The 14,995-nt window shown below is 42.4% G+C and overlaps 1 protein-coding gene across 2 annotated transcripts in view; it reads right to left on the bottom strand.

Moving 5' to 3' along the window:
• Window positions 1-14,995, bottom strand: part of ube2k (ubiquitin conjugating enzyme E2 K) — an 88,327-nt gene that overhangs the window by 30,543 nt on the left and 42,789 nt on the right. The window lies entirely within an intron of this gene.

Raw genomic sequence — 14,995 nt, 5'->3', positions numbered from 1 at the left:
AATAGGTGCAGGAGTAGGCCATTCGGCCCTTCGAGCCAGCACCACCATTCAATGTGATCATGGCTGATCATCCCCAATCAGTACCCCGTTCCTGCCTTCTCCCCATATCCCCTGACTCCGCTATTTTTAATTGCACTATCTAGCTCTCTCTTGAAAGCATCCAGAGAACCTGCCTCCACCGCCATCTGAGGCAGAGAATGCAACACACTCACAACTCTCTGTGAGAAAAAGTGTTTCCTCGTCTCCATTCTAAATGGCTTACTCCTTATTCTTAATCTGCGGCCCCTGGTTCTGGTCTCCCCCAACATCGGGTACACGTTTCCTGCCTCTAACGTGTCCAAGCCCTTAACAATCTTATATGTTTCAATGAGATACCCTCTCATCCTTCTAAACTCCACAGTGTACAAGCCCAGCTGCTCCATTCTCTCAGCATATGACAGCCCCGCCATCCCGGGAATTAACCTTGTAATCATTTGAAGTTATTTGTGGATTTATGCAAACTCATAACCAACATGGTCTTGTGCTTTTGTGGGTGAGCCACATTCAATTTTGTTTACCTGGTTATTTTTTCTATATAACAAATTTGATTACTCAACAAGAAAATCAATTCAGCAACAGGGTTTATTTTATTAGTTCTTTGTAAATTTAAGCACAGAAGCTGAACAACTCTGGGTGGTGAAATAATTCTACCCCCTTTTCTAAAATTTAGTTTACAAAAATTCCTTAAACATATAATGCTATAAAGACTGACACCTCAGATTACTGTCTCCTCAGAGGGCTAACAGGGAAAACAATTCTCCGTAGTCATGGAAATGTTGCAAATCCATAATCAAAGGAAATAAGCATCACTGCTGCCTTTCAAATACAACTGCTCTGACAGAGATATTTTTTAAATAAAACAAACTAATTAAACACTGTTGCAAACTGTCCGTTTTGAATATAAATTTAACCTACAGTAGGTCTAATTTGTTCTATTTATTAGAGAATGTTCCATATCTTGTCTGCGAACATGCATCAGTAATTTGCAATTATATAACAGTTTGATCTAGCACTTCTCAAATGCATTATCAACTACATTTGACAAAGCCATGGATGGTACATGGCTACATTTTAATTCACATGCCTGTAAATGGGAAAGTCATATGGATCATCATAAAGGATAAGGAAAAAATGTAGTAGAGTTTGGGTTCTCGAAGACAAACTGATAAAATAAATCAGTAATAGTCTAGAGCTCAAAATTAGAGAAACACCATAATGAAGGTTATCTTGGTGAAAGAAAAGTTTAGTGATGGGGATGAAACCAAGGCCATGGAAAGGACGGCACAGTGGGGCAATGTTAGGGTTGCTGCCTTATAACTCCAGACGCACAAGTTCAATCCTGACTATGGGTGCTGTCTGTACGGAGTTTATACGTTCTCCCCGTGACCTGCATAGGTTTTTTCCGGGATCTCCATTTTTCTCCTACACTGGAAAGACATACAGGTTTGTAAGTTAATTGGCTTGGTATAATTGTAAATTGTCCCCAGTGCGTGTAGGATAGTGTAAATGTGCGGGGATCGCTGGTCAGCGTGAATTCGGTGGGCCGAAGGGCCTGTTTCCGCGATGTATCTCCAAACTAAACTAAAGATATGAGCACAAAGTTCTCAATCAATCCTTTAACAATGCAATTAAATGCGTCAACACACAGGAGAGAGCAAGAACACATTGTTGAATGCTGCAGCAAAAACAACCTCTCACTCAATATCAACAAGACAAATAAACTAATCCTTGACTTCAGACTAGGGAAGACAGGACACCACATACCAGTTTTCATCAGTGTGTTGGTAGTGGAGAGATATAGCGACTTCAAATTCTTGCACTTCTGAGCAAGGGCTGTAGAAAGTATCCTGCCTGGTTGCAATATGGTCTGGTATGGCAATTTCAAAAGGAATGCAAGAGGCTGCAGAGAGTGGTGGATTCAGTCCAGTCCACCATAGGCACAGCCCTCCCATCAAGCGAAAGCATCTATGTAACGTGCTGCTTCTTGAATGTGATATCCATTATCAAATATCACACCATCCAGGTCATTCCCTCTTCTCACTGTTACCATCAGGCAGGAGGTACAGAAGCCCAAAGTTCCACACCTCCAGGCTAATGGGCCTGTCCCACTTGGGCGTTATTTGCGCGACATAATTTACGCGTCACAACGCAGTAACGCGCGCATTGCGTGCTTTACACGCACATGCACGTCGTGAGATGTGGTGACGTAGGCAGTGACACGCGGTGAGCGTGCTGCGCTCCAGGATTTTGGGATGCTCAAAATCCTCGCGCGGCACCTGCATGACGTGCAAATGATGCCCAAGTGGAACAAGTCCATAAGGGATAGCTACTTTCCCACAACTATCAGGTTCTTGAACTAAGCTACGTAACCGTAATCCCACTTTGACAATGGAACATTATAGTCTTGTGATTATGTCTAATTATGTTTTTGCACTAATGCCTTGGTTTTTGAAAGTCTTGTTTCGTTTAGAAGTTTATGGAAAATTAATATATATGTACATTTTTTTCCAGTGTGTTTGTCCAAGTCTGCATGCCTGTGATGCTGATACAAACTAGATTTTTCCTCATTGTTCATTACCTTGACTTACCTGCGCATATGACTATAAACTCGACAATAGTCAAGACAATAAACTGCATTGTGAAGCATAAAACCAAAAGATGCTAGAAATGCAAAATAAATACTGAAAATACACAAGTCAGTGAAGAAAAATGTTCAGGTCAACGACCTTTTGGTTCTGATGAACAGTTATCAACCAAACATAAACTTTTTATTTTCTTCATGTTGATTATTTCCAGCATTCTGTTTTAATTTCCCCTAGATTGTAACTTCATATTTAATTACAAAAAGAAAACCACTAAGCAAGATGTACCTCACTGGAAGTAATTATTTGAAATGAATAAGTACTTGGAGTGAGATCCCTTGACAACACACAATGGCAAAAAAATTGAATTACCAATTAATCGTGTAAACAAGTGGTTACGAGTCTAATTTTATGCAATTCAGAAATCGATGGGTTAAATAGCTTGTGGTGAAAATGTGGGGCAAAAGAAAACCCCTTGGATTAAGATGTGTAGGGTAAGAAGATGCCCCCCCCCCCAAAAAATCTCTGCACAAACCCACTCCATTGACAATAAACCACATGAATTCTAAATCGGTTAGAAACATAGAAATTAGGTGCAGGAGTAGGCCATTCGGCCCTTCGAGCCTGCACCGCCTTTCAATATGATCATGGCTGATCATCCAACTCAGTATCCCGTACCTGCCTTCTCTCCATACCCTCTGATCCCCTTAGCCACAAGGGCCACATCTAACTCCCTCTTAAATATAGCCAATGAACTGGCCTCGACTACCCTCTGTGGCAGGGAGTTCCAGAGATTCACCACTCTCTGTGTGAAAAAGTTCTTCTCATCTTGGTTTTAAAGGATTTCCCCCTTATCCTTAAGCTGTGACCCCTTGTCCTGGACTTCCCCAACATCGGGAGCAATCTTCCTGCATCTAGCCTGTCCAACCCCTTAAGAATTTTGTAAGTTTCTATAAGATCCCCTCTCAATCTCCTAAATTCTAGAGAGTATAAACCAAGTCTATCCAGTCTTTCTTCATAAGACAGTCCTGACATCCCAGGAATCAGTCTGGTGAATCTTCTCTGCACTCCCTCTATGGCAATAATGTCCTTCCTCAGATTTGGAGACCAAAACTGTACGCACTACTCCAGGTGTGGTCTCACCAAGACCCTGTACAACTGCAGTAGAACCTCCCTGCTCCTATACTCAAATCCTTTTGCTATGAAAGCTAACATACCATTCGCTTTCTTCACTGCCTGCTGCACCTGCATGCCTACTTTCAATGACTGGTGTACCATGACACCCAGGTCTCGCTGCATCTCCCCTTTTCCTAGTCGGCCACCATTTAGATAATATTCTGCTTTCCTGTTTTTGCCACCAAAATGGATAACCTCACATTTATCCACATTGTACTGCATCTGCCAAACATTTGCCCACTCACCCAGCCTATCCAAGTCACCTTGCAGTCTCCTAGCATCCTCCTCACAGCTAACACTGCCCCCCAGCTTAGTGTCATCCGCAAACTTGGAGATATTGCCTTCAATTCCCTCATCCAGATCATTAATATATATTGTAAATAGCTGGGGTCCCAGCACTGAGCCTTGCGGTACCCCACTAGTCACTGCCTGCCATTGTGAAAAGGACCCGTTTACTCCTACTCTTTGCTTCCTGTTTGCCAGCCAGTTCTCTATCCACATCAATACTGAACCCCCAATGCCGTGTGCTTTAAGTTTGTATACTAATCTCTTATGTGGGACCTTGTCGAAAGCCTTCTGGAAGTCCAGATACACCACATCCACTGGTTCTCCCCTATCCACGCTACTAGTTACATCCTCGAAAAATTCTATAAGATTCGTCAGACATGATTTACCTTTTGTAAATCCATGCTGACTTTGTCCAATGATTTCACCACTTTCCAAATGTGCTGCTATCCCATCTTTAATAACTGACTCTAGCAGTTTCCCCACTACCGATGTTAGACTAACTGGTCTGTAATTCCCCATTTTCTCTCTCCCTCCCTTCTTAAAAAGTGGGGTTACGTTTGCTACCCGCCAATCCTCAGGAACTACTCCAGAATCTAAAGAGTTTTGAAAGATTATTACTAATGCATCCACTATTTCTGGAGCTACTTCCTTAAGTACTCTGGGATGCAGCCTATCTGGCCCTGGGGATTTATCGGCCTTTAATCCATTCAATTTACCCAACACCACTTCCCGGCTAACCTGGATTTCACTCAATTCCTCCAACTCCTTTGACCCGCGGTCCCCTGCTATTTCCGGCAGATTATTTATGTCTTCCTTAGTGAAGACGGAACCAAAGTAGTTATTCAATTGGTCCGCCATATCCTTGTTCCCCATGATCAACTCACCTGTTTCTGACTGCAAGGGACCTACATTTGTTTTAACTAATCACTTTCTTTTCACATATCTATAAAAACTTTTGCAGTCAGTTTTTATGTTCCCTGCCAGTTTTCTTTCATAATCAATTTTTCCTTTCCTAATTAAGCCCTTTGTCCTCCTCTGCTGGTCTCTGAATTTCTCCCAGTCCTCCGGTATGCTGCGTTTTCTGGCTAATTTGTACGCATCATCCTTCGCTTTGATACTATCCCTGATTCCCCTTGTTATCCACGGATGCACTACCTTCCCTGATTTATTCTTTTGCCAAACTGGGATGAACAATTTTTGTAGTTCATCCATGCAGTCTTTAAATGTCTTCCATTGCATATCCACCGTCAACCCTTTTAGAATTAATTGCCAGTCAATCTTGGCCAATTCACGTCTCATACCCTCAAAGTTACCTTTCTTTAAGTTCAGAACCATTGTTTCTGAATTAACAATGTCACTCTCCATCCTAATGAAGAACTCAACCATATTATGGTCACTCTTGCCCAAGGGGGCACGTACAACAAGACTGCTAACTAACCCTTCCTCATTACTCAATACCCAGTCTAAAATAGCCTGCTCTCTCGTTGGTTCCTCTACATGTTGATTTAGAGGTTCCTTGAATATAAAATGCTGTCAGTCAAAAATGGATAGCATATTTGGCTACTTTAAGTTATATAAATAGTTTTTAAAACCTACTACTAATAGTCAAAAATCTAAAACATGCAAAAATACATTTACGTGTGAATTCCATCATTTTGCCTATGTGCATTGTGCCCTTCTTTTGTATTATTTCTGGAAGAAAATCCTATTGTATCAAATCCCTTTATCTTTCTCAACAGCAAATTTCCACCACTACCCCTCAAAGCATTCAGTAACTTCTTCATATTAAATTGGCAAGCCTGATTCTCCCTCAAATCATGGTAACATGTGACATTCATAATTCTCCAATACAAAGGCATACGTAACTGCAACACTGCAGCAGTTAGGAAAATTACGACCAATGTGATTTTTTAAAATTCAATAGCCCGTGTACAAAACCATCAGGCCATGGAGACTTGCATTTCTGCAACACTGTTTCTCCCACCGTCTTTTAAAATTACAATAAATCTACTAACTTCATCTTTTCAACATGTTTAGATATGCTTTTCCCATTGTTTCTCCTTTACCACTGTGAAATGGTAATGAAGAAAGCGAATGACGTTGGCCTTCATAACAAGAGGAGTTAAGTATAGGAGCAAAGAGGTCCTTCTGCAGTTGTATAGGGCCCTAGTGAGACCATACCTGGAGTATTGTGTGCAGTTTTGGTCCCCTAATTTGAGGAAGGACATTCTTGCTATTGAAGGAGTGCAGCGTAGGTTTACAAGGTTAATGCCCGGGATGGTGGGACTGTCATATGCTGAGAGAATGGAGCTGCTGGGCTTGCATACTCTGGAGTTTAGAAGGATGAGAGCCGATCTTATTGAAACATATAAGATCATTAAGGGTTCGGACACGCTAGAGGCAAGAAACATGTTCCCGATGTTGGGGGAGTCCAGAACCAGGGGCCACAGTTTAAGGATATGGGGTAAGCCATTTAGAACGGAGATGAGGAAACACTTTTTCACACAGAGAGTTATGAGTCTGTGGAATTCTCTGCCTGAGAGAGTGGTGGAGGCCAGTTCTCTGGATACTTTCAAGCGAGAGCTAGACAGGGCTCTTAAAGATAGCAGAGTCAGGGGATATGGAGAGAAGGCAGGAACGGGGTACTGATTGGGAATGATCAGCCATGATCACATTGAATGGCAGTGCTGGCTCGAAGGGCCGAATGGCCTACTCCTGCACCTATTGTCTATTGAATACCAAATATCTCATTACATACATCTGCATATATTCACTATATTACTTGAAAATTAACATTCAATAGATTTATCAAAAGCTAAACTTTGATAGAGTGAGACAGAAGATAATTGATAACAAAATGTTTCATTTTATTCTACAAAGGAATTATCATCTAGAATTGAATCACAAAATGCCCCATTTTTTTGTATTATATGATTCCATTTTTACAACAACAAAAAATGGGGGGGTTGTTTTGACGCTACTTGCATGAAATGCCTTGCAATTTTCCTTTTGCCTGTACATCACTGAAATATTTTATATTTTGTCCATTCATGCAGAAGTGGATATTTGCAAAGTTTGAAAAATCTAATCAGCATTAGTTAACCCATGCTAAACTGTTGGAAACTTGCCTCATGCGAGTCACGATTAAGTAATTCAATTGCCCAAATACCCAGAGGTTTCACCTCTGGCCCATTAAAATTTGGCAGTTGACCTATGTGCCAACCCAGCTGCTAAATTATCTGCCCCAACTATTCTTTGACCATCTCCTCCTTGCCCCTCAACCCATCTCCTTAACCAAAATCACTTTACTCCTCAAGCATTGCAACTGACCTGTCCATTTCCTTTACATTCTGCAATGGCAACGTCACTAGGTTTCCCAAGATTGGTCCCTTGAACAGAATGTTTGCTGACCAGACGTGAACTGATTAACATGCCAGAACTGATGTGACAGCCAGATGTTTTTTTAAAAATTGATTAGCAACATGTATGAAATACTAGTTAGCTCGTACTAAAAATAGACAATTGTACTGATAATATACATTCAATTAGTATAAATAAGTAGGGAGAAGGCTGGAGAATGGGGTTAGGAGAGATAGATTGAATGGTGAAGTAGACGTGATGGGCCGAATGGCCTAATTCTGCTATCTCTTATGATCTTCTGAAGTAAATTTTAACGGAACTGTCTTTGACAACTGTGAATACTCTGAATTGTCTAATATTTCACAAAGTAATGATGAGCTGTTTGTTTATAAGGACATATTTTAATCTCTTGTTTGACATTTGTTTAGGTTTGTCAGACACACCAACATTCTAGTTTGAAATTTGGCAAAATGCAGTAAATTTATCTTTAAGACATGGCAGACACTGCATCCCACTAATTTATCTTCCGGTGGGCGGCGCGACTATCGTCAGCAGCGGCCTCTGCAGTCCGTCTGCGTTTTTATTATTTTATGTCTATGTTTTTATGTAGTTTTTGTTATTTTTTGTTGGGGTATGTGTGTGGGGGGGTGGGGGTGGTGTGGGGGGGAGGGGGTAACTTTTAAATCTCTCCCTGCACGGGAGACCCGACCTTTTCTTTGTCGGGTCTCCGTTGTCGTTGGGGCTGCAACGAGGAGCGGCCTCCAACAGGAAGACCGGGGGCTGTGGTGCCGACTACTCACCTCACCGTCGCGGAGCTGGCCGAGTCCAGAGCGGGTGGAGCGGTGGTGGACGCTGCTGCGGCCCGACCTCCGGAGATTCGGTGGCTGCAACTGCGGGTTTGGCGGACGGCACCGGGAGCCCGCGGGTCCCTGGAGGGAGACCGCTTTTCGGGGCTTCCGCAACGGCGACTTCTCCCGCCCGAGTTGCGGGGTTGAAGAGCTCCTGGAGCGGGGCCTTACACCATCGCCCCGCGCGGCTTGGAATGGCTGCGGGACTGCGAGCGCCCGCCGGGGGCTCTAACATCAAGAACCCGGTGTGCGACCTTGCATCACCCAGCGTGGCTTTAATGGTCGCGGGACAATTGCCATCGCCCGCCGGGGCTTTGACTTTGACATCGGGGGGGGGGGGGGGGGGGGGGGGGGGGGGGGGGGGGGGGGGGGGGAGTGCAGGGGAGAGATAAGTTTTTTTGGCCTTCCATCACAGCAATGTGATGGATGTTTATGTAAATTATGTTGTGTCTTGGGTCTATTTGTTTGTAATGTATGGCTGCAGAAACGGCATTTCGTTTGGACCTCAAGGGGTCCAAATGACAATAAATTGAATTGTATTGTATTGTATTATATACTTCAATAATCATTCACCATACTCTAGCAATGTTACAAAATTTTGAGATTTTAAAAATCAAGTCTGCAATTTATCCCATCAGATAAAGCATAAAAAGAAGTTTAATTTGACACCTAATTCACTTTCATATCTCAAGTATTTAAAAAGTTATGGCCATTTTCATACTCGGAAATTAGCATCTTGTTCCCTATTGATTTTCTATGGACATAACAAAAAAGCTGTGATCGTGGACAGTCAAAAGCCCATAACCTTCTTAAAAATTAAGAGAACTGAATGAAATTTTCAGTTATCATAGATTGAACCATTCTGAAACAAATATAAAATAATCTTACTTGGATGACCTGAAATTAAAGCATACTAGACCAAGTGCAGACCCGTTGGGTCTGTTCCCCAACGGCGTTTGCGGCGGGGGGGGTGAGAAGAGGGGAGGGAGGGGAGAGGAGGAGGAGGAAACGGGATAGATTTGGGAGGGAAAGGAGAGCGGGGTAGGGGGTGAGAGATGGGGAGAGAGATGTGGGGGAGGGGGGATGGGGAGGGAGGGGAGGAGGGAGGGAGGGGGAGAGGTGTGGGGAGAGAAGAGAAAGAGTGGGGAGGGAGAGTGGAGGGGAAGGGGGAGAGAAGTGGAAGAGTGGGGAGGGAGGAGGAGGGGGTAGGGGGAGTGATGGAAGATGGACATAGGGATAGGGGGAAGGGGGCGGGGGGAGAGAGGGAAGGGGGTGGGGTAGAGAGGGAAGGGGGGTGGGGGAGAGAGGGATGGGAGAGGGGTGAGGAGAGGGGGAGGAGAAGTGGAAGATTGGGGAGGGAGGGAGGGGTAGAGGGGTAGCGGGAGTGGCAGAAGAGGGACGGGGGAGTGGTGGAAGAAGGACAGAGGGGAAGGGGTGGGGGAGAGAGGGGAAGGGAGCGGAAGAGAGAGGGGTGGGGAAGTGAGAGGCGTCGGGTAAGGGGATAGAAGTGGAAGAGTGGGGAGGGAGAGGTAGGGGGAGTGGTGAAAGAGGGACCGAGGGGTAGGGGTAAGGGGGTGGTGGTAGAGAGGGAAGGGGTGTGGGGGAGAGAGGGATGGGTGGGAGAGGGAGGGGTGATGAGAGGGAAACATAGAAATTAAGTGCAGGAGTAGGCCATTCGGCCCTTCTAGCCTGCACCACCATTCAATATGATCATGGCTGATCATCCAACTCAGTATCCTGTACCTGCCTTCTCTCCATACCCCCTGATCCCTTTAGCCACAAGGGCCACATCTAACTCCCTCTTAAATATAGCCAATGAACTGACCTCAACTACCTTCTGTGGCAGAGAATTCCAGAGATTCACCACTCTCTGTGTGAAAAATGTTTTTCTCATCTCTGTCCTAAAGGATTTCCCCCTTATCCTTAAAATGTGACCCCTTGTTCTGGTCTTCCCCAACATCCGGAACAATCTTCCTGCATCTAGCCTGTCCAACCCCTTAAGAATGTTATACGTTTCTATAAGATACCCCCTCAATCTTCTAAAATCTAGCGAGTACAAGGCGAGTCTATCCAGTGTTTCTTCATTTGAAAATCCTGACATTCCAGGAATCAGTCTGGTGAATCTTCTCTGTACTCCCTCTATGGCAACAATGTATTTGAGCATTGGGCATTGTGACATCACACGATGGAACGTTCACCAGGGGCTGGGGCTCCTGCAAAGGCATATGTAAATGAATCCATTCCGATTGGACATATGTGAACATTGGGCATTGTGACATCACACAATGGAACGTTCACCATGGGCTGGGGCTCCTGCAAAGGCATATGTAAATGAATCCATTCCGATTGGACATCTGTGAGCATCAGGCATTGTGACATCACACGATGGAACGTTCACCAGGGGCTGGGGCTGATTCTATGGGTGAGAAGCCAGTTTATTTTTGAAATATTGGGGGGGGGGGGGGGGGGGAAGGATTTGATTAAAAACGTGTACTTAAACACGATGAAATGTAATGAGGAGCGGATACTTAGAAAGAAAAGTGAAATCTCTACCGAAATGGAAAAGATGTCGGCGATTCTTCGTCTGGTTTCGGAGTTGCAGTGAATCAAAGGAAGAAATGCAGCCGGAAGCCGTACATGTAAATGGATCCATTCCGATTGGACATCTGCGAGCATTGGGCATTGTGATTGGACATCTGCGAGCATTGGGCATTGTGACATCACACGATGGAAACGAATCAAAAGGCAGAAAGGCAGTCGGACGGACGGCAGGCGACAGGCACAGACTTTTATATAATAGATAGAATAGATAATTAGTTAGTTACCCAATTGTAGCTAATTTCAAACTTCAATTACTAGATCTAAACATCTATCCATTTCTTAATAAATGATTAACATTTTTAAATAGCCTAAGTGTCCAAATAATATTCACAAATAATTCACAATAAAACATGATTTTTAAATCTCATTTACATTAATTTATAGGCCAAATGGAAGGAATTTAGTGTTCAATTGCTGTAAATTAAAGTCCATTTAAATCAGCTTTCTAGGGGGATCCTGTGAACGCGCTGGTTTAGAACGTTCACATTGCGGTAGATTTGTGCCCTCAAATGCCCAGAAAAATACTGCGGGATATAATGGGCCCAAAATTAGCTCCTCGCAACATTAAACTTTGTATAAAGGGATCTTAAGAAACCCTTTTTAATGTAAAAATAAACAGCCTACCTTCTATTGTCCCGTTTGAGATCCGGCCGCTTGCCAGTGGTCGGGGGTTTAGAGGTTAATTTTTAAACTACTATAACAATTAGATAAAGCCCTTAAAACTAATAATAGCTCAAGCGACGGAATCTGCCAGCGAATTTTCGTTAATAATTAACTAGGCTGAACATCCTCGATTTGAACAGCCTAGAGAAAATCGCGTTTTAAACCCGCCCCCCTCTAAACGGCGCCAAAATCGCGCACACGGGCTGGGACAGATTTTCAGCGACACTTCAGGTACGCTTTGCAACATACCTACCATACTCAGTATTCAAATTCTAGTATTTCTATTGAAATAACTACTTTCCTCAAAAAAAATACCAAGATAATTTCTCGCCCAATCATTAAGATATTAAAAACAATGACCAAAAGGTTTTATCAAAGAAATTGCCAAAGAGTAGACATTTTTAAATGTGATACATTTTAGAGAGAGTATTCTAGAGATTATGTTCTAGAAAGTTTAAATCAGTTATGAGAGGTGGACCCATTAAAACTGTGTGAGAAAGGCCTTTACAGGCAGTCCTTGGGTAATGAAAGGGTTCCATTCATGAATATTGTCCATAAGCTGTTTCTATTGTACCCCATAATATATCACTCATCCAAACACTAAGGGAATATATAATTATACAGTCCCATTATCCTGAACTGTGGTGCAGCCGGATTATTCCAAGCTATTCGATATTATTCCAATTAATATTCCAACACGTTTTGAATTCTCTTTTAAGATGTTACACGGTATTATAATAACTTTTCCAGCAACCCAGATGAGTTTACACTGCAGGAACCAGTGCTGAATCAGTGAGATTTCTGAACAATCAGATAGCTGATATCAGAGTTTTATTATATGTAGACAAAAACTCATGTCAAACACAACATCGATGTTGTGAAAGGTTCGGCTTGGGACAGAAATGGGGAGGGAGCAGATTTTGCAGAGGTACTGATACCTGATAGACTGCGTTTGGTATTCTACATAGTGTAAAACTCTGATAATCGGCTATCCAATTGATTGGAAATCTCAATGAATCAGCAGCTGGCAGCTAATGCCATCCCTCTGTGACAGGCCTAGGCCCCAGCTCCCACCTTCACTTTGACAGAGCTGGGTCCCAGTTCACGCACTCTCATTAAACCAAATGAGGTTCCATTTCCACCCTCCCTTGAAACAGATCTAGTTGCTCTTCCAGCACTTTCTTGAAACTCAGCAGGTTCAGCTTCCTATACGCCCTTGGAATTCTCTGACATCCCATTTCCCACATTAGCTTGAAACACACATTGTTTGCTGGAATCTTTATCATACTACATTGTAATATTAATTCAAAATATGTTGTGAGTACTAATTGGAATATGTCCAATTGTCTGGAAAACTGGAAGTTCCAAGCATGCCAGCTTAACATGTGTCAGTGGGAGAAGGCAGGAGAGTGGGGTTAAGAGGGAAAGATAGATCAGCAACGATTGAATGGCGGAGTGGACCTGATGGCACGAATGTCCTAATTCTGCTCCTATACCTTATGAACAAACAAAAAAAGATACAAAGGGCCAGAGTAACCCAGTGGGGCAGGCAGCATCTATGAAGAACATGGATAGGTAATGTTTCCGTCTGAAGAAGGATCCAATACAAAATGTTACCTACCCATATTCTCCAGTAGTGCTGCGTGACTCACTGATGTACTCCAGCACTTTGTGTCTTCCAAAGCTAATTGTGCAGTGGTGCTTGAAGAAATCATTGCAGGGCTTTTCCAAATACAGTTTGAGAAATCAAAAATGAAACCAAAGTACCCTGCAACCATACAACATAAAAGCTGCAGCTGAATGGAGTCATTTATTACATTAAAGGTTGTGGATAGGAGAAATAGAGTACCAAGTACCAGCTTTGTCTAGACTCAAATTTTCCAGTAGCATCCCACTTACCTCGAGCCTGTTACAAACCACAAAACACTCACTCATAGAACACACAATCATGAGAGATAGATTTACATATAAAAGAGCAGGGCAACTCTTATGCCTTTCCACTTTTCTTTCAAGCTTTTTTCCATTTCCTTTTTGTAAGCTGAATCTGCTTTCTGTCAATATTCCTGATTGCATTTTGCTGCATAAAATGTGCCTTGGTCATTTGTCCAATTCCTTACATTTTGGCCACCGTCTCTTCTGCCTACCAGCAGCAGCTTCCCATTTATTGCAGCAAAACTCTCCATGATTTTGAACAGCTCATAAATATCCCCTCCTTATAGTCCTTACTCCCAAAGAAGATTTCTCTATGGTCTTTTCACATGTCCCACATTCCTGCGGTCATGATTTGGACACAATCTCGATGACAGATTTATCATAGAATTCTTATTTTCCAAAAGCCTTTCAGGCTTCCCATCTTCAAAATAGTACATATATCCTCTGCCCCACATACATTTTAGAAGGGTTCTGTTTTTGAAACTATTCTTATGCACCATTAGATTTTGGAGTTTTAGCATAATACGAAAAAGATATGTGAGCATTTAAAGTTTGCTTTTAAATAAAATATATAATTTGATGAACAGATATAAATAACTACATTAAAGGCTGAATAAGCCTTGGCTGTTTGACAAAGTGTGGTAAAATACATTGAAATGCAGGAAAATGAATTTACCAATACAAAATGAGGTGCTAAAATGGAAGATAAAAGCAGATCGGGTTTGTTTTTAAAATACAGATTAAACAGATTTAAACATTTAAGGTAATAACTGGTGATCGTTCCATGGCCCTTCAATTCCAAGAAAGGAGGAGTTCTCTTGTTCACAGACATATAGATGTGAATTTTCTACCCCTGCCATCAAGTAATTGTGCATGCATGGTTGCGATTAAATAAAACTATTAACAAAATAGAAGAGAATTTCTAAAAGTCTAGTTGTGGATACACGCTATCTGAATAGTGAGGTCACACAATATTTATAGTTGTGCCCAGGGTTGTGACAGAGCTGGGTGTGGGTTGCTGTGGTGACACAATTGTTAACAGCTGCTGCCTCACGGCGCTTGAGATCCAGATTCAAACCCAACCTCGGGAGCTGTCTCTGTGGATTATGTATATTTTCCCTGTGATCGCATGGGTTTTCTCTAGGTGTTCTGGCTTCTTCCTACATCCCAAATACATGCGGTTTGTAGGTTAATTATTATGTATAGGGAGTGGATGGGAAAGTGGTATAACAGAACTCGTGTGAATGTTGTATCTGTAAACTAAACCATGAAATGTCAGTTTAATTATTTTGTTAAGAAGTGTTTTACAGTAGCAGTTGACATGTAAATTCAACATTTGATAAAGCAATATTGCAGAGGATAAAGGGAAACTAGTTCATTCTTGAGGCATTTAGAAGAAAGATTATAACAACATAAATAAGATGATTGCCCAATGTGAAATGCATGATGCTACTATTCTTAAGATTATACATAGGGATCTTGTGTAAAAAAATCATATTAACACAT

Source organism: Amblyraja radiata, chromosome 1, assembly GCF_010909765.2.
Source record: "Amblyraja radiata isolate CabotCenter1 chromosome 1, sAmbRad1.1.pri, whole genome shotgun sequence".
In the NCBI taxonomy this organism is placed as follows: domain Eukaryota; kingdom Metazoa; phylum Chordata; class Chondrichthyes; order Rajiformes; family Rajidae; genus Amblyraja; species Amblyraja radiata.
The sequence above is the reverse complement of the archived record's forward strand: the minus strand, read 5'-3'. Positions and strand labels throughout refer to the sequence as shown.